General features: G+C 44.0%; 1 protein-coding gene across 2 annotated transcripts in view; it reads left to right on the forward strand.

Moving 5' to 3' along the window:
- CIROP (ciliated left-right organizer metallopeptidase) overlaps positions 1-25651 on the forward strand; it is a 70637-nt gene that overhangs the window by 4525 nt on the left and 40461 nt on the right. The window contains exon 1 of one of the 2 annotated variants that reach the window (XM_068242044.1): positions 5909-6461. The exons of the other annotated variant lie outside the window; for it this stretch is intronic. The gene's annotated coding sequence lies outside the window, so the exon portion shown is untranslated. Of the gene's footprint in view, positions 1-5908; positions 6462-25651 lie in introns of those variants that run through there. 2 annotated transcript variants of the gene reach the window in all.

Below are 25651 nucleotides of genomic sequence, written 5' to 3' on the forward strand. Positions count from 1 at the left end.
TATCCTCCTGTCTGTTACCGAACCGATCTGTTTGATCACTCTACTTACCAGTGAGCCCTTGTCACTGGTGAGGTTCCTTACTGATAGTACCCACCAGCTCCTCTGGTGAGGTTCCTTACTGATAGTACCCACCAGCTCCTTGGTGAGGTTCCTTACTGATAGTACCCACCAGCTCCTCTGGTGAGGTTCTGCAAAAACTAATCAGTATTACTGTTGCACCAAGCACTGTACACTTGCTATTACCTTGTTTGCTATACTTGCATTATTAGTGATACTGCAGATCACACAATAACCAGACTTCTGTTTGCTACACCAATCATTACAGAACAGCAGACCAAAAAATGTCTATGGATACACTATGCACTCAGGTCAAACTGTTGACCACAGCTGTGAACGATCTTACCAATACGGTCAACACACAACAGGCACAAATTAATTTATTGTCTGAGGTAGTGACCCGACTTCAAAAGACCAATGCATCAGTGTCATCCCCTGTACTTAGTGAACCCAGGATGCCTCATCCTGAGAGATTTTCAGGGCACCGGTCTGATTTTCGGAATTTCAAGCATCGTTGCTTATCATATTTTGAGTTACGCCCGGTATCTTCGGGTTCTGAGAGTCAGCGAGTTACCTTTCTAAAAACTTTGTTGTCTGGTGACTCGCAGACTTGGGCTTACAGTCTCCCCACTGGTCATGAGGCATTAACATCAGTTCAGGAGTTTTTTAAAGCAATGGCTATTATATATGATGATCCAGATTTAGCTATGACGTCAGAGAGGAAACTCAAAACTCTCCGACAAGGTCATAACACTGTTGAAACTTATGCTGCTGAGTTTAGAAAGTGGGCGGTGTCAGCCAGATGGGGGCACTATGCTTTACTAGACTGTTTTTTATCGGTGTTATCTGATGCTGTTTCTGACCTGATGTTAAGCCACCCAGAACCTAAGACACTAGACGAGGCAATCTCGTTAGCTATCAAGATTGACCGTCGAGTTCATTACCAAAGGCAAACTCGAGGTAGAGTGTCAGGAAAGCCTTCCCCTGTTCCTTTTTCCGCTCCTACTCCTTCTACTCCTCCTCAGGACGAACCGATGCAAATCGGACAATCCAAGCTCTCTGAGGTTAAGAAAAATAGGAGACGTACTGAGAGACTCTGCCTGTATTGTGCAGAGAAGGGTCATGTGGTACAAACCTGTCCCAGGAAGGCGGAAAACTCTATCGCCTAGGTGTAGCTGGAGGTACTACCCTAGGCGATTCTGTGTTACCTCTAAAAAATAGTCGCTTACTTCTCCCATGTTCTATCACCTGGGAAGATCAAGTCCAGTCTACCCAGGCCTTTATAGGCTCGGGTTCCGCAGCAAATTTTATGGATTATGATTTTGCTGTTAAGTTTGGTTTTCCTCTTCTCTCTTTGGGACGTCAGGTTGTTGTTACTGCAGTGGATGATTCACCACTGCAGGGCAAACAACCTCTTTCTCATACTCCTGTACTCTTGTGTCAAATAGGGGCTTTGCATAAGGAACAGATACAGTTTTTTGTACTTAAGATGGCTACCTCCACTGTGATCCTTGGTATGCCGTGGCTTCAAAAACAACATTCCCCTCAGATAGACTGGAGTTCCAGGCAATTGTTGAGCTGGTCCTCCTACTGCCATCATCATTGTATGGAAAAAGTCACGGTGTGTGCTACCAAGGTTCAAGTGGAGGGGTTGCCTATTCAGTATTCTGATTTTTCTGACGTCTTTTGTCCCAAGGCGGCAGACAAACTTCCTCCTTATCGAAGTTTTGACTGCTCCATTGACTTGAGATCAGGTTGTATGCCCCCTAGAGGCCATTTATTTAACCTTTCGGGGCCTGAAAAACTTGCCATGCAGGAGTATATTAAAGAAAATGTAGCCAAAGGTTTCATTCGTCCATCTTGGTCCCCGGCCGAGGCAGGTTTATTTTTTGTACAAAAGAAAGACGGTGGCCTTCGGCCATGTATCGATTACAGAGAATTGAACAACATTACTGTGAAAAATCGTTACCCTCTTCCTCTGATTGATGACTTGTTCGCTCAGATTACTGATGCAGGGGTCTTCACTAAACTTGATCTCAGAGGAGCATACAACCTGGTTCGCATAAGAGAGGGTGACGAGTGGAAGACGGCGTTCAACACACCCGGTGGGCACTACGAGTACCTTGTGATGCCCTTCAGGTTGTGCAACGCATCCGCCGTCTTCCAGGAGTTGATTAACGAAGTCTTTAGGGAGGTTCTGGGGCAGTTCGTTCTAGTCTACTTAGATGACATTCTCATTTTCTCATCTAATATTGCTGAACACAGGGAACACATGAAGTATGTTTTAAGGAAACTACGACAAAATTCCCTGTATGCTAAACTCGAGAAGAGTCTATTCGAAGTTTCTGAAGTTCCCTTCCTGGGGTAGATAATCTCCACTGCAGGATTCTCCATGGACCCCAAGAAGGTTTCTGCTGTCCTGGAGTGGCCCCAACCTGTAGGGTTGAAGGCACTCCAGCGCAGTGGCGTACCAAGGGTGTTTGACACCCGGTGCTGATTATTCAGATAGCACCCCCACTCCCAAAAAAAAAAGTAAAGGAGTGAGTTTGACTGCTGCCACTGTCCAACATGACTATGGTAGGGATTCGATTGCGGCCTACTCTGAGGGAAATGTATATGTAATATGTAAAGCGCTGTGGAGAATAAATAATAATATGGTAGGACATTAGACAATTACTATGGTAGGATAAGATTGTAAGCTCCTCTGAGGACAGTCAGTGACATGACTATGTACTCTGTAATGTGCTGCAGAAGATGTCAGTGCTATATAAATACATAATAATATGGTAGGACATTAGAACATTACTATGGTATGATTAGATTGTGAGCTCCTCTGAGTACAGTCAGTGACATGACTATGTACTCTGTAATGTGCTGCAGGAGATGTCAGTGCTATATAAATACATAATAATATGGTATGACATTAGACTATGACTATGGTAGGATTCGATTGTAAGCTCCTCTGAGTACAGTCAGTGACATGACTATGTACTCTGTAAAGTGCTGCAGAAGATGTCAGTGCTATATAAATACATAATAATATGGTATGACATTAGACTATGACTATGGTAGGATTAGATTGTAAGCTCCTCTGAGGGCAGTCAGTGTCATGACTTTGTACTGTGTAAAGTGCTGCAGAAGATCTCAGTACTATATAAATACACAATAATAAGGAAGAGACATTAGACTATGATTATGGAAGGATTAGATTGTGAGCTCCTCTGAGGACAGTCCGTGACATGACTATGTACTCTGTACATTACTGCAGAAGATAGCAGTGCTATAGAAAGACATAATAATAATAATATGGTAGGACATTAAACTATGGTAGGATTAGATTGCGAGCGCCTCTGAGGACAGTCAGTGACATGACTATGTACTATTTAATGTGCTGCAGAAGATGTCAGTGTTATATATGTTACGGCCAGAACCCGAAGTTTGGCCACTTCTAGTTCTGGCCGGCCACTTCGGGTTCTGGCCGGCCAATTTGCGAAGTGGCCGCTGCGCTGCGGCCAATGTTAGAAATGGATTGTTTACTCTGATATTAATGTATCTTCTGGCCGCAGCGCAGCGGCCAAACGTATTAATTTGTTGCAATTAAGCCGGTGGCAATGTAACAATTCAAGCCGCCTGCTTTTTCTCTGCCTCTCTCTCCTTCTCCCCCACCCGCCTCTCTCTCCTCCCCCCGCCTCTCTCGCTCTCCTATGGGCAGCCGGCGGGGACACGAGTGTCCCCCCGGAGTCGTTCGTCGCGGCAGGGAAGCCTGCCGTTCTTGCAGAGCGGGTGCTGGCAGAAGCAATGTCTGCAGCCTCCCCGCTCTGCTGCCCCTGCTGCGACGAACGACTCTGGGGGACTCGCGTGTCCCCCGCCGGCTGGCCATAAGAGGAGAGAGAGAGAGGCAGATAAAAAGCCGGCGGCTTGAATTGTTACATTGCCGCCGGCTTAATTGCAACAAATTAACTAAGTGGTTATACGTTTGGCCGCTGCGCTGCGGCCAGAAGATACATTAATATCAGAGTAAACAATCCATTTCTAACATTGGCCGCAGTGCAGCGGCCACTTCGCAAATTGGCCGGCCAGAACCCGAAGTGGCCGGCCAGAACTAGAAGTGGCCAAACTTCGGGTTCTGGCCGTAACATATATAAATACAAAATAAAAATATGGTAAAACATTAGACTATGACTATGGTGGGATTAGATTGTGAGCTCCTCTGACTCTGAGGACAGTCATTACCATGACTATGTACAGTTAGCATGTCCAATTAGCACCCATCAGCAGAGATGTGACAGAAGGGGAGTAGAGGGTAGCAGATAGGTGACAGGAGGGCAAGGTGGCAGAGAGGTGACAGAAGGGGAGGATGGCAGCTAGGTGAAAGGAGGGGAGGGGGTGGCAGAGAGGAGATGGGAGGGTGGTAAAGGGGTGACAGGAGGGGAGGGTGGCAGTGAGGGGTCTGCAGGGGAAGGGAGGGTGGTAGAGAGGGGAGAGCAGAAGCGGGGAGGGTGGTATAGAGGTGACAGGAGGGGAGGGTGACAGAGAGGGATCAGCAGGGGAAGGGTGGCAGAGAGGTGACAGCAGGGGAGGGTGGCAAAGAGGTAACAGGAGGGGAGGGTGGTAAAGGGGTGGCAGAGAGGGGTCCGCGAGAGGAGGATTGCAGGAAGGTGATAGGTGCCAGAGAAGTGGTCAGCAGGCAAGGAAAGGGTGGCAGAGAGGTGGGAGCAGGGGAGGGTGACAGTAGGGGAGTAGAGGGTGGCAGAGAGAGGTGGTAGTAGAGGAGGGGAGAGTGGATAAGAAAATTACAGTAACATGCTGAAGGTGAGGGGAGAGAGTGGTAAAGAGGTGATATGCTGCAGCCTACTGAGGGTGAGGAAAGGGTCAGTCAGGGTAGAGAGGTTGAGAAGTCAGGATGGGGGAGAAAAAAAAAGTTGAAGCTGCAGTCGGGCTGCAGCTAAAAGCACCTGACATCCGATCCTCAAGCTCCCTGCAGCGAGGCTGCTATAGAAGTTCTTCCACTTGTTGCACAGGGAAAGCACCATTGCGGGGGAGGGGGGATCCGTAAGGCTGCACTGAGAGCCCCAGTCAGTCAAATAGTTCAGCACTCACTCTGTGCTGTTAACTAGTGCATCACTGCAGAACAGCTGCATCAGTTTTTAGATGTCAGGACTGCCTGCTCCCCTCTCCCCGTGCATTTAAAAGCAGACCAACCTCATTCCCCCCTCCCTCCCTCCCTATGAACTTCTCCATTTGCAGAGCGCAGCAGCTTAAATGATATATAGTCTCAATCACCCGCTCCACTCCTCCTGATGTTCCCTCCATTTTGACTCAGACAGCCACAGCGCAGGCAGAAATGATGGTATGCAGTCCGTCCACCAGCCAGCCACTCTCTGCCTTCTCTCCCTGCATGTCCCATGTAATCACGCAACTTGCAGAGAACAGGAAGTGGTGAGAGCGGCGGGCTGGTGGATGGACGTGTACCATCAATTCTGCCTGCACTGATTCAACAGCGAGGGAACATCAGGAGGAGCGAAGCAGGTGATAGAAACTATATATTATATAAACCACAAGCTGCACTCTGCAAATGGAGACGCAGAGAAGAATTAATGGTGAGGTAAAGAGGAATGAAGTCGGGACCCCCTCCCTGCGTCCTCACCACATTGCCCTGCTATCCCTGGACTTCTGCCCATGTGTCACCCCCTTCCCATGATGACACCCGGAGCGCCCCGCCCCCTGCGCCCGCCCCTATAGATGCCACTGCTCCAGCGATTTCTTGGCTTCGCTAACTATTACAGGAAGTTTATCAAAGGATTTTCTGCTGTGGTTTCACCCCTCACAGAACTTACCAAAAAGGGGGCAGATACATACAATTGGTCAGCAGAAGCTCAGTCTGCATTTTCATCACTTAAAAAATTGTTCTGCTCCGCCCCCATTTTAGGACATGTGGACATCACTCTCCCATTCATTGTTGAGGTGGATGCTTCAGAGATCGAGGTTGGGGCTGTGTTGTCTCAGCACTCCGGTCTGCAGGGCAGGTTGCATCCTTGTGCATTTTTCTCTAGGAAGTTTTCCCCCGCTGAGAAAAATTATGATATTGGGAATCGAGAACTGTTGGCCATCAAACTTGCATTTCAGGAATGGCGACATTGGCTCGAGGGGGCTGAACATACTATCACAGTCTATACCGATCACAAGAACTTAGAGTATATTGAAGGGGCTAAACGCCTCAGCCCCAGACAAGCCCGTTGGTCCCTGTTTTTCACGAGATTCTGATTCATAGTTACCTACAAACCTGGCAGTAAGAACGTCAAGGCTGATGCATTATCCAGATGTTTCGAGCCCGAGATGATACAGCCCTCAACTCCCGAAAGCATCCTTCCCGAGAAAGTGGTTCTTGGTGCTACTGAGACTTGGTAGGATTGGGCATCTACTCTGAAACCTTATCAGCAGGAGGTTCCCGAATGGAAACCAGATGAAGTTCTCTTTGTGCTACTACAGTTCCGATTAAAGATTCTTCATGTTTTCCATTCTCATAAGAATGCAGGGCATCCAGGGGTTGCCAAAACGCAGGAGCTGTTAGACAGATGTGTCTGGTGGCCATCCATGGTGTCTGATTGTAAAGAGTTTGTAGAAGATTGCTCTGTGTGTGCCAGGAGTAAGCCGCCCAGGCGTGCTCCTGTGGGTACGCTACAGTCACTACCAGTGCCTGAACAACCATGGACCCATCTGTCCATGGATTTTGTGGGTGAGCTGCCCCAATCTGAGGGGAAAACAGTCATCTGGGTGGTAGTCGATAGGTTCAGTAAAATGGCCCATTTTATCCCGCTGGACGGACTCCCCTCTGCTCAGAAACTGGCAGAACTCTTAATTCACCACATTTTCCGGCTGCATGGTATCCCAGAGAATGTGGTGTCAGACAGGGGAGTCCAGTTCGTCTCCAAGTTCTGGAGGGCGTTCTGTCATCACTTAGTTATGAACCTATCATTTTCCTCCGGCTACCACCCACAGACTAATGGGCAAACGGAAAGGGTTAACCAGTCCATTAAAGGGATACTGTAGGGGGGGTCGGGGGAAAATGAGCTGAACTTACCCGGGGCTTCTAATGGTCCCCCACAGACAATTCCTCAGGTGCTATGTGGCAGATGCTCAGTTGGACTGGGTGAAATTTTTACCATTTGCAGAGTTTGCCCATAATAACTTAAAGAGCACCTCTTCAGGTTTCTCCCCGTTCCAGGTAGTAACGGGGAGATCACCCAAGTTCTCTCCACTGCCAGTAGTATCATCTCCTTTTCCTGCCCTGGAAGATTGGCAGGGAACCTTGAAGGAGATTTGGAGTTTGGTCAAAAGAAACCTAGAAAAGGCCTTTCAAACCCAGAAAAAACAGGCAGATAAGAGACGCTCTGTAGAGTGGGATTTTGCACCAGGTGATATGGTGTGGGTTTCTACCAGGCATTTGGCCTTAAAACAGCCCTCTGCGAAGTTGGGTCCCAGATTTATAGGTCCATACCCCGTGTCCAAAAAGATCAATAGTGTCACATATGTAATTTCCCTACCTTCTAGTATGAGAGGTGTGAAGTCATTCCATGTGTCTTTGTTAAAACCTGCTGTGCATGTGGATTCCTCCCCCCCCCCCTGTGGTGATTGATGGAGAACCTGAGTGTGAGATAGGACAAAATTTGGACTCTCAATGGGTGCAGAACTCCATACAGTACCTTGTTCACTGGAAGGAGTATGAGCCTGAGGAGAGATCTTGGGTACCAGGGAATCGTATGCATGCGGAGGAACTTAGGGAAAAGTTCCATGAATCGCACCCTGAGAAGCCAGGTAGACCGTGTCCGGAGTTCACGCCTCAAGGGGGGGGGGGGGGTACTGTAACATTCTGTGGAGATGCAGCTGCGGGCAGTCAGGATGCCCCCGCAGCTGCTCGGTTTCCCTGTCGGGCGTTTCTCCTGTCTCCTCGGCGTCTAGCGCGCCGAGGGGATTGTCAGTGGCTCAGAGGGTGGCTTTGTCGCGCGCGCACACACAGACGGGACCTTTATGCGGGGAGGAGGCGCGGCAGCTGTCCTGCCGGTCGACTGACGTCAGAGGAGACTCTCGGCAGCTCTGATTGGCTGATGGGTGTGGGCGTGGCCGAGGGGTCTCCTCCGCTTCTTAAGCCTCTGAGAATCACTCGCAAATTGTCTGCTGTTGCGAATGCTTCGTGTGAGCACTCAGACCTTAGTTAGTTCCGGTGTGCTTTGATCTGGGAGGAAACCAGGGATTTCACACAAGACTAGGAATTGATATTACTACTGTTATTATTGCTTGATTATCTGTGTATGACTCTGGATCTCTTCTGCCTACCCTTACGCTATAAGATTCTGTACTTTCGCCCATCTGATCCTGTTGCTGACTCTGCCTGAAATACCTTTATCCTTCTGCCTGCCGATTCTGTACTGTATCCTCCTGTCTGTTGTCGAACCGATCTGTCTGACCACTCTACTCACCAGTGAGCCCTTGTCACTGGTGAGGTTCCTTACTGATAGTACCCACCAGCTCCTCTGGTGAGGTTCCTTACTGATAGTACCCACCAGCTCCTCGGTGAGGTTCCTTACTGATAGTACCCACCAACTCCTCTGGTGAGGTTCTGCAAAAACTAATCAGTATTACTGTTGCACCAAGCACTGTACACTTGCTATTACCTTGTTTGCTATATTTGCATTATTGGTGATTCTGCAGATCACCATATAGTCAGGTATAGTGTCTGATTTATTGATGATACTGCAGATCACACATTAACCAGACTTCTGTTTGCTACACCAATCGTTACACCCTGGAGGTAATTTTTTTTATATTTCTGCAAAATAACTTTTCAGCGCCTAGAAACTTAAAAAGTACTAAAAAGAAGGTAAATGTACCCATTTGTAACAAATTAAGTATGAAACTTATTTTGAGTATTTCCTTGCTTGCTGACGGTTTAAAGGAAACCTAGCCCTCCCCAAAAAAATGAGTTTCACTTACCTGGGGCTTCTTCTAGTCCCCTGCAGCCACCCTGTGCCCTCGTAATCACCAGCTAGTTTCGTTCTTGCCGACTAGGAGTCGGCGGGCCGCCACACCTGTAAAAAAGGTTTGCACGCATTCCCGCTGGTGCAGGAAGCTATTGAGGACATTAACACATACATTTTAAATTTTTATGCGTTGTACCTTGGGGGGGGGGGGTTAGGTTTCCTTTAAAGAGACTCTGAAGTGTGTCTAAATGCATGTTTTTAACTTTTATTTATGTTAAGCACTATAGCTAGTGCTAAACCACCGCACACCCCCCCCCAAGGGGGTTAAGGTTAGGCACCACCAGGAAGGTTTAAGGGTTAAACCAGGGAGGGTTAAGGTTAGGTACCACTATGGAGGTTTTAGGGTTAGGCACCACCAGGGGGGTCTTAGGGTTAGGCACCACCAGGGGAGGGTTCTGTGTGAGAAAAAGGAGTGGTTACGTTATAGTAAAACATCAGTAAGTATTTTACTATATGAATGAAGTAGCACAATATCAGTAAATTACACAAAATTTTATCACTTTTACTGGTGCTCATTTTAGTAAATGTAAAAATAGAGGTTACAGTGGGGAATAGTAGGATATCAGTATTATAAACAATATTTGATGGCATATCCTGGAGCTCAGTTTACTGAATGATAACTAATGTCGTTTATATCTGGCGCCCTATTTAATCGGAGCCTTCATTAGATGCAAATGTTCGCATGGTAACTAAGTCCTAATTGTGTTTTTTTTTCAGGACTTGCTGCTAATTGTGATGTTTGGTACACACTGCTGGGTTCTATTTTGGGACAAATGTTATTTCATTTGTAATTTAGCTGAGCAGCATGAGTTCTCTGATACCAAGGGAGGACTGAAGCAAGAGGTGCTTGGGGACAAAGCAATTGGCTAAATATACTGTGCAAGGCAGACTGCTCATTCATTGCTCACTATACATGAGGCATAGAAGATGATGGATACTTGTACAGACTTCAATATGACTGCTGAAATAATTGTGGTTCAGTTTGATGTCTGTATGTATTGCAAGCCTTTCAAGCAATTTAGATAAGAGGGAAACAGAGAAAGATGGGCTGGTAATTACAGTGCGTTGATGGTTTTAGAGAAGGTTTATTGAGAACAGATGTTATGACTGTGTGTTCGAATGCGAAAAAAAAAATACTAATGGAAACTAATAAATAAAATGAAAAAAGTCAGGGCAGGTATGAACGATGAGGAATAAAGTGGGAGACAATGGAGTCTAGAGAAGGCCAATTCTGAAGATTACAAGGTGCAATGTTTGCAATTAAATTGAGCCATAGTAAAACAGAGGGGGAGAGGGGCTAAGCTTGACAGTGACACTATAAAATGAATAAATCCAGTCTTTTTCTGGATTGCATACCCAGACTTGCTAACCTTTCCATCTGCCTTCTGATCATGCTGCCCTCTGCCTTTGACATGCAAGATTCTCTACTTCATTGACCTTGGCCTGAATGGTCTTGCTTGCCCCCTTGTTTGAACTTGACCTATACTTAAACCTTGACCTTGACTAGTGGTCACATGCCTTGACATCTGCCTGAACTCTAGAATAAAAAAAGATAGGTGGCACTGCAATTGTAATGACCTGTGGGCCCCTTAGTTGCAAATTTGCATTGTTTAAACCTGACACCTTACCTGAGTATTGTTGTTGACCATGTCCCTCCTGTTATGACCACAGTTGTACCTTTCTTCTGATGGCTACTTTCAGCAAGATAAAGCACCATGTCACTAAGCTCCCATCATCTTAGGCTCCCTGCACACTGCATGCGATTCCTATTCCAATTACGCTTTTTAATAGCTTTTTACATCCGATTCCGATTTTTAATCTTTACTGCATGCTGCATTTTTTTATCCGTTTTTTTGTTGAATGTATTCAGGGAAAATCGGAATTGAAAATCGGAAACGGAATCGGAATCGCTAAACGGATTTGCAGTGTACAGGGAGCCTTAAACTGTTTTTCTGACCATGATAATGAGTTTACCGAACTCCAATGGCCTCAGTCACCAACTCAAATAGCACACCTTTGGGATGTGTGGAAAAGGGAGATTTGCATCATGGATCATGTGCAGCTGACAAATCTGCAGAATTAATGTGATGCTGTCATATCAATATGGACCCAAATGTCTGAGGAATGTTTCCAACATCTTGTCGGATCTATGCCATTAAGAATTAAGGCAATTCTGAAAGCAAACGAGGGTCCAACCCGGTACTAGCAAGGTGTACCTAATAAAGTGGCCAGTGAGTGTATGTGAGCATACTGACTTAGGCTCCCTGCACACTGCATGCGATTCTGATTTTTTTAATCATTTTTTACATGCGATTCCGATTTTTAATTGTTACTGCATGCTGCTTTTTTTCTGTGTTTTTCTGTTGATAGCATTCACGGAAAATCGGAATCGCAAATTGGAATCGAAATTGCAAATCTGATTTGCAGTGTGCAGGGAGCCTTAAGTTGTGTAAGTCCTCATTACTCACAAACTGCATGAACAAAAAGTTTTTATCACACGTCAGCTAATTATTATAATTATTATTATTTAGTATTTATATAGCGCTGACATCTTTCGCAGCACTGGACAGAGTATATATTGTCTTGTCACCTGACCTAACTGTCCCTCAGAAGGGCTCACAATCTAATCCCTACCATAGTCAGATGTCTATGTATGTATTGTGTAGTGTATGTATCATAGTATAGGGCCAATTTAGAGGGAAGCCAATTAACTTATCTGTATGTTTTTAGAGTGTGGGAGGAAACCAGAGTGCCGGGAGGAAACCCACACAGACACAGGAAGAACATACAAACTCGGTGCACATAGTGCTAATCAGTTACAAATCACAGATCCGGCCCAAGTTCTGCTACTGCTCCCAACACCTCCCCCCTTACCTTCGAAACTTAGCACAGACTGCCCTATTGGAAGGAAGGAATATGAGGGGCAAATTCAACAGTGCTTAATATTTTTATTACTGATTGGCAGTCACTTTGAATGCTCAAAACACAAATGAAGTACGGTATAATGAATTTGGTGATAGCATTAAATGAAGGTACCGATGGATGAAGTGGTGGCCTGTATTACAATTTCTATGAGAGTTTACAACTTTTCGTCACAGCTCTGTAAGGCAAATCAGTTGGATTTTCCCTCTGAATCCTGCAGTACCATAAAACAGATTTTAGACATCCACTGGGATCTCACAGAAAAATGCTTTTCACTTTAACTCATTTCAGATTGAAAGGCTATAGCCCCTTAAAGGATATCTTAGCACTCCTAAACGTTAATAATGGGGAGAGCAGGCATGTGTAGCAGGCAGTCGTCATACCCACTGGTTCCCCTGTTCTTCTCTGTCCACCTCTATTACCTCGTAAAGTGGCAGAAGCTCTCTGCTCATGCGCACTACGTATTCCTGACATCACATAGTGCACATGCGCAGAACGCTCCCGGCCATGGGCGTGCGATCCAGTGCCTGTGCACTGTTCACCAACCCTGGCCAACTCAGAATTAGCTTCAGGTGGCCTTTACAATTTTATGCTTTGTCTAAAAAATAATATCTGGCTGTAGAATGAAAATGAAAGGACCACTATCGCGAAAATCGTACATTTTAAAATACATGTAAACACATACAGACAAGAAGTATGTTTCTTCCAGAGTAAAATGAGCTGTAAAATACTTTTCTCCTATGTTGCTGTCACTTACAGTAAGTAGTAGAAATCTGACAGAACTGACAGGTTTTGGACTAGCCCATCTTGTCATGGGGGATCCTCCTGTTTTTGTTTAGTTTCAAAAGCACTTAGTGAATGGCAGTTGCTCTGTCCAACTGCCCAAAAAAAGTGTGCAGCAAGCAGGGAAGCTGGCAAGCATCATTGTATAAATCCTTTTCAGGGAATGTCTTTATAAAGAATAAAAGCCTTGCTGAGAATTACCCATGAAGAGATGGATTAGTTCAAAACCTGTCGGTTCTGTCAGATTTCTACTACCTACTGCAAGTGACAGCAACACAGGAGAAAAGTAATTTATGGCTTATTTTACTCTGAAAAAACATACTTCTTATTTGTATATGTTTGCATGTATTTAAAATTTTACAATTTTTCGTAATAGTGTTCCTTTAAGATTCCTAATATTATGTTACGAGATAGCTTTGTAGCACACTGATATACTGTATCAAGAAAAATGTAGCTTTTCTTTAATCACAACCAATCAATAAATATTATGTTAGACTCTCCCTAGAACATGTACTAATATGACATTTATTTGTATTTGTTTCATTAAAATAGTTGACAAGAAAAAATGATTAAGCATAGATATACAGGAAATTAGTAGAGACAGACGATAGATAATGATTAGATACAACATGCATTTAACTTGCTGTATTGAGTACAGAGGATACATTTTTATGTACACGTACCTCCGTACGCCACACTGCACAATTTAGTGGGTCATAAACAGATATGGTACAGTTCATAAAAAGAGGTGAAGAATTTACTAGGCTGTGTACATGAGGAGCGTGCATATATGGCACATATGAAGTAAATTCCTACCTAGAAATGCTTACACACTATTTTATTGAACATAAGAAATTAACATGGTGACGTAAGATGAAGAACATTCAGTTTTTTTTTACTGTAGTATGTATTTTCTCTATTTAAAAAAATGGTGTTTTTGTATCTAGTGGATTGCTATCAGAGAATCTACTCTACCTCATAAAGTATATCCCATATCGATGTGCCTACTCCAACTTGCTGTACTGTTTCCTGGTTGTCCTATGCCAGGTGTGCTACAAACAACCAGAATTATGGGAGTGTGGTCATGGGGTGGTCACATGATCATTACACATGAGCCTGGTCCCGTGGTAGTGCTATATACATATGGCAATGCTGAAAGCTGAGGCTTGTACAACTGCCATATGAATAGTCAGAAACAGCAGTTGAGGCACAATTTTAGGCAAGTGATTGGCTTCCTAGCCCTGTGGTCACTTAATTTACTTAAAGAGACTCTGTAACAACAAAAACCTCCCCTGGGGGGTACTCACCTCGGGTGGGGGAAGCCTCCGGATCCTAATGAGGCTTCCCACGCCGTCCTCTGTCCCACGGGGGTCTCGCCGCAGCCCTCCGAACAGCCGGCGACTGTGCCGACTGTCAGTTCAATATTTACCTTTGCTGGCTCCAGCGGGGGCGCTGTGGCGACTTTCGGCACGGAAATAGACGGAAATACCCGATCTCCGTCGGGTCCGCTCTACTGCGCAGGCGCCGGAAACTTGCGCCTGCGCAGTAGAGCAGACCCGACGGCGATCGGGTATTTCCGCCTACTTCGGCGCCGAGAGGCATCAGAGCGCCTGCGCAGGAGCCAGGAAGGTAAATATTGCGTCACGGCTGTACGGAGGGCTACAGCGAGACCCCCGAGGGACGCAGGACGGCGTGGGAAGCCTCATTAGGATCCTGAGGCTTCCCCCACCCGAGATGAGTACCCCCCAGGGGCCGGTTTGTCGTTACAGTTCCTCTTTAAAGGACAACAGGAATGAGAGGAATATGGAGGCTGCCATATTTATTTCCTTGTAGGCAATCCTGCTGATATGTTATGCATCAGTAGTGTCTGAATCACACACCTGAAACAAGCATGTGTCAAATGCAGACAAACTCAGGAGGTTTGCAATGCATATTTACTTACTTAAAGGGAACCTAAAAGGAGTAAAATTATTTAAAATAAAAACATGACATAGCTGCAAATGAATATTACATACTAACCTCACCGTCAGTTCCTCTCAGAAGCTCACCATTTTCTTCTTACAGTGATCCCTTCCAGTTCTGACAATATTTTGTCAGAACTAAAATATACCAGTTGCTGTCAGTTATATATCAGCAGTTGTCAGTTACAACTGAATGTGCAAGGTAAAGTCCATGTTTCCTTATGGCTCACGTGGGCGATGGTTACAGTTTAACAGTGTGCTGACCAGGAAGCTGTTATGGTGTAATGGTCATTTTTAAAATGGAGGATGGAAAATTCCATTGATCACAGTGGACAAATGGGATGCAGGAGAGGAGAAAGATATTGAGGAGTACATTACATTGGAGGTAAGTATGACCTGTTTATGGTTATTTTGACTTTTTATTTTCAGTTCAGGTTCTCTTTAAGTTATTCACTCTTACTTTTCATCCTAAAGAGATTTCCCCCATCGCCCCCCCCCCCCTAGGGACACTTTTTATGGTGCCAGGTTCCCTTTAAGTGAAACATTTGATCTACATTTTTTTCAGAGTCTAAAGGCAGAGGACCTGCAGCACAGTCAGGCAATTTGCATTGTTTAAAAGAAAATCAATATGGTAGCATCTATATACCCTTTTGCTTCGTGTATCAAAAAAGGGCGCCTGGGAAAAAGGGCGCGGGATATAGCGAAATTTTAAGTTGTAATGTAAAACAATATTTTTACATTTATAGCTTGTAAACGAAAATGTAGTGCTAAATAGGTTGAATAAACGGAAATTAAATGGCAAAATACCGTCTATAACATCAAACGAACTCTGAAATGAAACATCAAATAGCGTCTATAACAAAAATGATATTTACACTTGTATTAAGCATAGTAATACAATGGTAGATTTTACAAGTATTTTACTGCAATTATACCTAACTTTAGGCTCACACAGATCTCTTCCTATCCCTATCCCTAACCCCTAGACCCCCCTCCCCTTTGTGTAAATATACATAATTTAATAATTTGTATTTATTACATATATTGTGCTGTAAGTATACCTAACCCTACTCTCACACAAAACCCTCCCTGTACCTATCCCTAACCCCTAGACCCCCCTGGTGGTGCCTAACCAACCCCCTGGTGGTGCCTAACCCTAAGACTAGAGATGTCTCGAACCTCCGATTTTCGGTTCGCGAACCCTGTTCGCGAACCCCCGCGAAAGGTTCGGTTTGCGAAAAAGTTCGCGAACCGCAATAGACTTCAATGGGGAGGCGAACTTTGAAAAATAGAAAAAAATCTATACGCCTAGAAAAATGATAGAAAACATGTTTCAAAGGCTCTAATACCTGGAGGCAGACATGATTGAGTGAAATACACATCAAATGTCCCAGGCTAACATCTAGGTTTCACACAGACCCCTATTTTAATTTAGGGCACCCTCCACCCTCCTCCCTCCTACTGGAGGGAGGAGGGTCTCATCTGCCAGAGAATTATATTATTTCAAAAGCCAGTTTACATACCATAGCTGAGAATTGAACCCAGGTCTCACTGTGTGGTGGGCAAGTACCTTAACCGCTGTACCACAACAGTACTAACTGAAGCTGGCCTACCATTTACCATTTATGCTCAATCCAACAGAAAAATTAGACAAGATAGCAGCGTTAGGAAGACTTGCCTAAGGTCTCCTACTGAATAGGTGCTGGCTTACTGAACAGACAGAGACGAGATTCAAACCCTGGTCTCCTGTGTCAGAGGCAGAGCCCTTAACCATTACACCATGCAGCCACTGCTTATAGATATGTAGCCAGACATGGCCTTGTATTTTGTGTTCAACAGTTGTCAAGAGAAAAATTAGACAAGATAGCAGTGTTAGGAAGACTTGCCTAAGGTCTTCTACTGAATAGGTGCTGGCTTACTGAACAGACAGAGACGAGATTTGAACTCTGGTCTCCTGTGTCAGAGGCAGTGCCCTTAACCATTACACCATCCAGCCACTGCTTACAGATATGTAGCCAGGCATGGCCTTGTCTTTTGTGTTCAACAGTTGTCCAAAGAGAACCCTAGATAGCCAGGTAGATTCATATCTCTCACTCTTTCTCTCTCTCTCTCTCTCTCTCTAGTAGGGATGGTCACCGCTTTCCACGGAATTGTATTTTTGAGCATAAATGGATTGAGCATAAATGGTACATGCTAGGCTGGCATCAGCATGTAGTGTTGGTGAGAGAGAGAGAGAGAGAGAGAGAGAGAGAGAGAGAGAGAGAGAGAGAGAGAGAGAGAGAGAGAGATGAATCTACCTGGCTATCTGGGGTTCTCTTTGGACAACTGTTGAACACAAAAGACAAGGCCATGTCTGGCTACATATCCGTAGGCAGTGGCTGCATGGTGTAATGGTTAAGGGCTCTGCCCCTGACACAGGAGACCAGGGTTCGAATCTTGTCTCTGTCTGTTCAGTAAGCCAGCACCTATTCAGTAGGAGACCTTAGGCAAGTCTTCCTAACACTGCTATCTTGTCTAATTTTTCTCTTGACAACTGTTGAACACAAAATACAAGGCCATGTCTGGCTACATATCTGTAAGCAGTGGCTGCATGGTGTAATAGTTAAGGGCTCTGCCTCTGACACAGGAGACCAGAGTTTGAATCTCGTCTCTGTCTGTTCAGTAAGCCAGCACCTATTCAGTAGGAGACCTTAGGCAAGTCTTCCTAGCGCTGCTATCTTGTCAAATTGTTCTCTTGGATTGAGCATAAATGGTAATTGCTAGGCCAGCTTCAGTTAGTACTGTTGTGGTACAGCGGTTAAGGTACTTGCCCACCACACAGTGAGACCTGGGTTCAATTCTCAGCTATGGTATGTAAACTGGCTTTTGAAATAATATAATTCTCTGGCAGATGAGACCCTCCTCCCTCCGGTAGGTAGGAGGGTGGAGCCCACAAGAGCCCAATTAAAATCTCCCTAGCAGAATGTGTAGAAGCTATCCCTTAACTAATTAGTATAGGCAGATGAGTGAGTCAAATGGCTCAAGGACCTTGCCTTGTATAAGGGGGGGTGGGGCTCCACCAGTGAGTGCAGTCTAATTGGCAATAATGTGTCTGCTGACTGTGATGGAGAGGGTCAAAGTTTTGCTCCATAGAGCATTATGGGGCGAATCGAACTTCCAAGAAAGTTCGCGTTTGGTAGGCGAACGCGAACCACCGAAGTTTGCCTGGAACCGTTCGCCGGCGAACCGTTCGGGACATCTCTACCTAAGACCCCCCTGGTGGTGCCTAACCCTAAGACTCCCCTGGTGGTGCCTATCCCTAACCACCCCCTGGTGGTGCCTAACCCTAACCACCCCCCTGGTGATGCCTAACCCTAACCACCCCCTGGTGGTGCCTAACCCTAAGACCCCCCCTGGTGGTGCCTAATCCTAAAACCCCCCTGGAGGTGCCTAAGCCTAACCACCCCCCTGGTGGTGCCTAACCCTAACCACCCCCCTGGTGGTGCCTAGCCATAAATCTCCCCTGGTGGTGCCTAACCATAACCATCCCCCTGGTGGTGCCTAACCCTAACCATCCCCCTGGTGGTGCCTAACCCTAACACCCTTACACACATATAAACAATAATATATTTAATCCTTAAAATACTTCACTATAAATAACATGAATAGAATAATTTATATATTTGTAATAGAATAAATAGCCTTAAAATCACGTACACATTAATAATATTATAAATAGAAAAAGGTATATATATATATATATATAATAGAATAGATAGCCTTACAGTCACGAACGCATTAAGAATCTTAAAATAACGATAATATTAAAAGCGATATATTAGTAAGTTAATAAAACAATAATCAACGCATTATAAGTGTAAAAAACAAAGTTAATACCAAAAGCGATGCATTTCTAATAGAACAAGGTTGAAAACGATATTTAAGTATTATACGTATGAAAACGAATTTTAAATGATAAAATAAGTGTAAACGAAAATTTACTTGTTACAGCCCTGAAAGCGAAATTTAGAACGGAAAAATAAGTAAAAGCTCCTCTAAGCGAAATTTAAAAACGAAAAAATAAGTAAACCACAAAGTCAAAACGAACTTGTAAACAATATTTGTATTACGTAAACCTTATTCTGTAAAAGGAAAACTTTTGTTAACACGATCCCTGCAACCTCTATTTGTCGGGCGCCCTAATTTCCTGTCGGGCTCCCAATAGCCGATATTTGCATTGCAGTCTATGGCGGCGCCCTTTTTGTCCACTAGCCATATGCGCCCTTTTTTACTGTCCCGCCCTTTACTTCCCTTTAACTTTTAAGTTTGTTTTAAGAATGCAGATCAGGTGTCCCAGCATCCTTGATTTACACACGTGATCCAGGCAAGTCACTTATTACTGTAGCCAGACGATATGCAATAGTCAGGAAACCGGAAGAAGGCAAGTTTACTTTAAAAGATCCACTATGGAGCTATAATCCCACCTACATTGAGTGATTGTGATCAGAATGTTTGAATTTGTGTCTGGTGAACAACAGCAGCAAGGTTGGCTGCGCCGAAGAATGTGATTGCTTTTACTAGAAGATTCCAGGAGCAGAATGTTTTCCAGCCTCTTGCCTCATGCGGGGCATTGTTGTGTTACTACAGCTACAACATACACTTGTTACAAGAATCAATAGAACACGACTTGTCCAGTATTGTGTCACACGCTGTGGGCTTTTGGTCTGAAGTGGGTGGGTTGTTCTGGAAAGCCATTCATCATGAAGGTCCTCCCCCATGCACAGGCACACGCATGAGGGAGAAACTTCTGCACCAAATAAAAGATATGACACACAGTACACTGACATACACTCCGAATGTTTATCCTACTGGCTCTGTGAGGAGCTGCAACAAACAGCTCATCATACAAAGGAAACAAAAAAGAGATGAGTACACTATATGGGTCACTGATGTGTATTAATAATGATCTACCTACCTCAAAGCTCTACAAACAACTGTTACTTTTTGCTTTTTTCTTTTGCTAAGGGAGTACACTTTGCACAAACTTTTTCAATGGGGAAAATTAACAATAGACATACCTGATATACATATCATTATTGTACAAATATTTTCTGCAATGCTTTACAGAGAACATACAGAGAACAATTTTAAATAATTTTTCCCCACACAAAAGTCATCATGTTGGAATATGCTGTACAGTGTACATCCTGCAACATGTATGCATGCCTTGATCAGCGGATTGAGGGTGTTTACTGTTGCCCTGGGTGTGTGCGTGTTGCTCAGTTAGAGGCGGAAATAAGCTAAATAAGCTAAATAAGCATCTCGCAACACTGAGACGCATACACAACATGGAGAAGAGCTTGGATCTGACGATCCAGACACTGGATGGAACCGTTGAAGATGAGGAGGGTGGAGTACAGCCGGACCAAGAAGCAGAGGCAGCCGCTAGTTGGGTCACAGTTAGAAGGGGTAGGGGAAAAAGTGGCAGGGAGGCTAGTCCCGAGTTGTCCCTCACTAATAAGTATGCTTGTTTGCGTAATATTGGGGAGGATGATTCAGGAGTAGCAATGCTGCAGCAGGATGTGCTCCTTAGCAACCAAGGGGCAGACTGCTGTAACGAGAAAGGGAATAGGAGTGCAGCTAAGGCTAGACAGGTACTGGTGGTAGGGGATTCAATTATTAGGCGCACAGATAGGGTAATCTGTCGAAGAAACCGTGAATGCCGTACAGTCTGTTGCCTCCCGGGTGCTCGGGTTCGGCATGTAGCGGAAAGAATTGACAGATTACTGGGTGGGGCTGGGGAAGACCTGGCTGTCATGGTACACATTGGCACCAATGACAAAGTTAGTGGAAGATGCAAGGTCCTCAAAAATGATTTTCAGGTACTTGGAGATAAACTTAAAGCAAGGACCTCCAAGGTGGTGTTTTCTGAAATACTGCCAGTGCCACGTGCTACATCTGAGAGACAGAGGGAGCTTAGGGAGTTAAATAAGTGGCTGAGAAATTGGTGTAGGAAGGAAGGGTTCCTGGAGAACTGGGCAGACTTTGCAGTCGGCTACAGGTTCTACAGCAGGGATGGGCTGCACCTTAATGGGGAGGGTGCAGCTGCATTGGGGAGAAGATGGCTAAACAGTTGGAGGAGATTTTAAACTAGGATCTGGGGGAAGGGGGGAGGATAAAGTCTCAATACATAGACAAGATGAGGTAAAAAGACAGTGGGAACCTATCATTATGGAGGGTGGAGAGGGGGGTGGGGACAGTATAAAGATTAAGGAGGTTGGTAAAAATTCAAGTAGCCCAATTCATGTAAACAAAATTGGTAAATGTGGTGGTAAAAATATAAAGTGCATGGTAACCAATGCTCGGAGCCTTGCAAATAAAATAGACGAACTAGAGTTCATTCTGAATGACAAAGGCTATGACATTGTGGGAATAACCGAGACATGGATGGATGAAAGCCATGACTGGATAGCTAATTTAAAAGGATACAATGTGTTTAGGAGGGATAGAACAGGGAAAAAAGGTGGAGGGGTTTGTCTCTTTGTTAAGAATTCTCTTACAGCTGTCCTCAACGATGAGATGGAGGAAGATTGCGAAGATGTGGAGTCCGTTTGGGTAAATATTCATGGTGGAAATAAAAGTTGCCAATTGCTTATTGGGGTATGCTACAGGCCACCTCTTATTAATGAAGCTGCAGAACTGCGATTACTACAGCAGATTGAAAAAGCTGCAAGTAAAAATGAGGTCATAATTATGGGCGACTTCAACTTTCCAGACATTGACTGGAGTATTGAAGCTACCCATTCTGGTAAAAGCAGCAGATTTCTGGCAGCACTACAGGACAATTACTTGACTCAAATGGTAACTGAACCAACTAGGGGGAATGCGTTACTGGATCTGATCATTTATAATAGACCAGATAATGTATCAAATGTGCAGGGTCCAGAACATTTGGGAAATAGTGATCACAACATGATAACGTTTGATCTGGTGACTGATAGGCCACAGGGCAGCAGGACCACTAAAACTATGAATTTTAGAAAAGCAAAGTTCAATCAAATTAGGCAGGCACTAAGTTTGGTGAACTGGGATAATGTACTACAAGGGGAGGGCACTGAAGGGAAATGGCAAGCTTTTAAACTTATTCTCAATCAATATTGTAGTATGTATATCCCATATGGAAACAAAATGTCTAGGAATAAAAAAAGGCCTCTATGGATGAATAGAAAGGTTAGGGATAAAATGAAGAGGAAAAGGAATGCCTATAAGGTCCTAAAACAGGAGGGGACCGAGGCTGCACTAAGCAATTGTAAGGAGTGCAATAAAAATTGTAAAAAAGAAATTAGGCAGGCAAAGATTGAAGCTGAAAAACAAATCGCTAAGGATATCACATCTAACCCCAAAAAAATTTACAAGTACATTAACTCTAAAAAAAGAAAGGTTGACTGTATAGGACTCCTAAAGGATGAGGGGGGAACTCAATGGTGGATGACCAAGGTAAGGCAGAGTTATTCAATGCTTTCTTTGCTTCTGTCTTCACAAAAAAAACAGCACTGTTGCAAACTACAGAGGCGGAAGAGTCTCAATCTTCTAACTGTAATATTAAATACTTAACGCAGGAAGAAGTGAAGGCAAGACTAAATAAATTAAAAATAGACAAGGCACCTGGCCCGGATGGCATGCATCCTCGGGTCCTAAGGGAATTAAGTTCAGTTATAGCTAAACCCCTTTTTCTTATCTTTTGTGACTCTCTTGCAACTGGCAGAGTCCCAGTGGATTGGCGTACAGCCCACGTTTTCCCATTATTTAAGAAGGGCAAAAAATCAGATCCAGGAAATTATAGACCTGTAAGCTTAACATCAGTTGTATGCAAACTATTTAAGGGGTTACTAAGAGATACTATACATGACTTCATAGTAGAAAATAATCTTATTTCTCAGCATCAACATGGGTTTACTAAAGACAGGTCCTGTTTGACTAACATGCTCAGCTTTTATGAGGTAGTGAATGCTAATATGGATATTGGGAATGCTGTAGATGTGATATACTTGGACTTTGCAAAGGTCCAAGTAGGACCTTGCACAGGTTTGCACTGTTCCCCACAAAAAACTGGTGCATAAGTTGAGGATGCAAGGACTGGGGAAGAGTCTGTGTTCATGGATAGGGAACTGGCTAATGGACAGAAAACAAAGAGTTGTGGTCAATGGATCGTACTCAAAATGGGAGACTGTTGGCAGTGGGGTCCCACAGGGGTCTGTTCTGGGTCCAGTGCTCTTCAATTTATTTATTAATGACCTAGTAGATGCAGTAGTGAGCAATGTTGCTATTTTTGCAGATGATACAAAATTGTGCAGAATCATCAACTCTCAGGAAGATAGTGTCATATTGCAACAGGATCTGGATAGGATGGCTATATGGGCACATACATGGCAGATGAAATTCAACGTTGACAAATGTAAAGTCATGCATTTTGGACGTACTAATGGACTAGCACCATACAAAATAAATGGGATACAGTTGGGGACATCAAACTTGGAGAAGGACTTAGGAGTACTCATTGACAACAAGTTAAATAATCGTACTCAATGCCAAGCAGCTGCAGCTAAAGCTAACGAAATTTTGGGATGCATTAAAAGGGAAATAAAAACTTGAGATGCTAGCATAATATTGCCCCTGTTTAACTCTCTAGTAAGGCCACATCTGGAATATGGAATTCAGTTCTGGGCACCACATTACAAAAAAGATATTGCAGTTTTAGAGCAGGTGCAGAGACGAGCAACAAAATTGATACGTGGGATGGAAGGTCTCACTTATCAAGAAAGGTTAGATAAACTGGGTTTATTTAGTCTAGAGAAAAGACACCTTAGAGGGGATCTAATTAACATGTATAAATACATCAGAGGGCAATATAATAGCTTGGCGGATGAGATTTTTGTCCCTAGGCCTTCTCAAAGGACTAGAGGACATGATCTGCGCATGGAGGAAAAACGTTTTAGCCATTTATTTAGGAAAGGGTTCTTTACAGTTAGATTGATAAAGATGTGGAATGCATTGCCACAGGAAGTCATTATGGCAAACTCTATACCTGCATTTAAAGGGGGCTTAGATGCTTTCCTTGCGTTGAAAGACATCCATGGCTACAATTACTAGGTAATGCCTAATGATGTTGATCCAGGGATTTTATCTGATTGCCATCTGGAGTCGGGAAGGAATTTTTCCCTTTAGGGGCTAATTGGACCATGCCTTGTAAGGGTTTTTTCGCCTTCCTCTGGATCAACAGGGATATGTGAGGGAGCAGGCTGGTGTTGTACTTTATACTGGTTGAACTCGATGGACGTATGTCTTTTTTCAACCAAAATAACTATGTAACTATGTAACATGAAACCAAACACATCACTAACTGCAAAAAAAAATAAAAAATTATATATATATATATATATATATATATATATATGTATATATATATATATATATATATATATATACATATATATATATATATATACACCGGTGTATATATATATATATATGGTACTTACCCGTTAGCCGGGCGCATCCGGCAGGTGGCGCTGTTGTTGATAATTACTGCAGCACGGTGGCGTAGTGGTTAGCTCTCTCGCCTTGCAGCGCTGGGTCCCCAGTTCGAATCCCAGCCAGGGCACTATCTGCAAAGAGTTTGTATGTTCTCTTGTGTTTGCGTGGGTTTCCTCCAGGCACTCTGGTTTCCTCCCACATTCCAAAAACATACAGATAAGTTAATTGGCTCCCCCTAAAAATTGGCCCAAGACTACAGTACTTACACTACATAATATAGACACATGGCAATGGTAGGGATTAGATTGTGAGCTCCTTTGAGGGACAGTTAGTGACAAGATATATATATACACTGTACAGCGCTGCAGCAATGTAACAGATCAAGCCGCCAGCTTCGTTTCTCGCTCTCCCCCTACCCCCCCTTGCCCTCTCTCGTATAGAACACTGGCACTTACGTGAAGTAATTATCAACAACAGCGCCACCTGCCGGATGCATATATATATATATATATATATATATATATATATATTATACAGTACATTACTCATTTTGAATTGAGGCCACATATACACTATAAAAAAGATGGGATGGCAGATGGGGGCATATTTCAGCAAACACCCCTGTAAGGCTAATCTTTAAATAAGGTACGGCATATCACTATACATATAACTGTGGCAAAATATTCTAATAAATAACATGCACACTCATTCCCCATCCACCCCTTGCCTACCTTCCTATCTAGAACAGACCTAAAACCAAAAGCTAAACCGATAGGTGTCCAAGCTCATAATTTGTGTCCAACAAATGTAACGATTCCTGTGAGGAATCAAAAGGAGAATGCAAAGTGCTCATGCTGGCTGCATGCTTGTGGTGGTGCTTAGAATCTCACTTGGCATTAGATTTGTTTGGAGTGGCAGTGCAGTGGTATTATTTTTGTGAAGTCATGCAGCAGCACGTGGTGTCCTCAACACTACCACAGCCTGCAGTGTTATTTGTGGCAATGGAGCACCGGGGAGCTTATAATCTGTGAACTTGGCAATAGATTTGTTCAGAATGGCGATGCGGTGGTATTACATTTGTGGAGCCATGGCACAATAGTAATATGATTGGCAAGAGCACATCTTTCATTGGTAAGTAAAAGAAGGAAGAGTAGTGTTAGGTGTAGGGGTAGGAAGGTTACTGTTAGAATTAGTGGCAGTGAGGTTAGTGTAGGTGTATCAGTAGTGGTAGTTGGAGGGATAGTGTTAGGAGTATCAGTAGTAAGTAGTCAGTAGGATAGTGTTATACCTAGTACACACGATGAGATTTTCAGGTAGATTTCCCGCTAGATCAATTATTTTCAACATGTCTATTCTGATTTTGATCGGTTCTCCGAT

Source organism: Hyperolius riggenbachi, chromosome 1, assembly GCF_040937935.1.
Source record: "Hyperolius riggenbachi isolate aHypRig1 chromosome 1, aHypRig1.pri, whole genome shotgun sequence".
NCBI lineage: Eukaryota > Metazoa > Chordata > Amphibia > Anura > Hyperoliidae > Hyperolius > Hyperolius riggenbachi.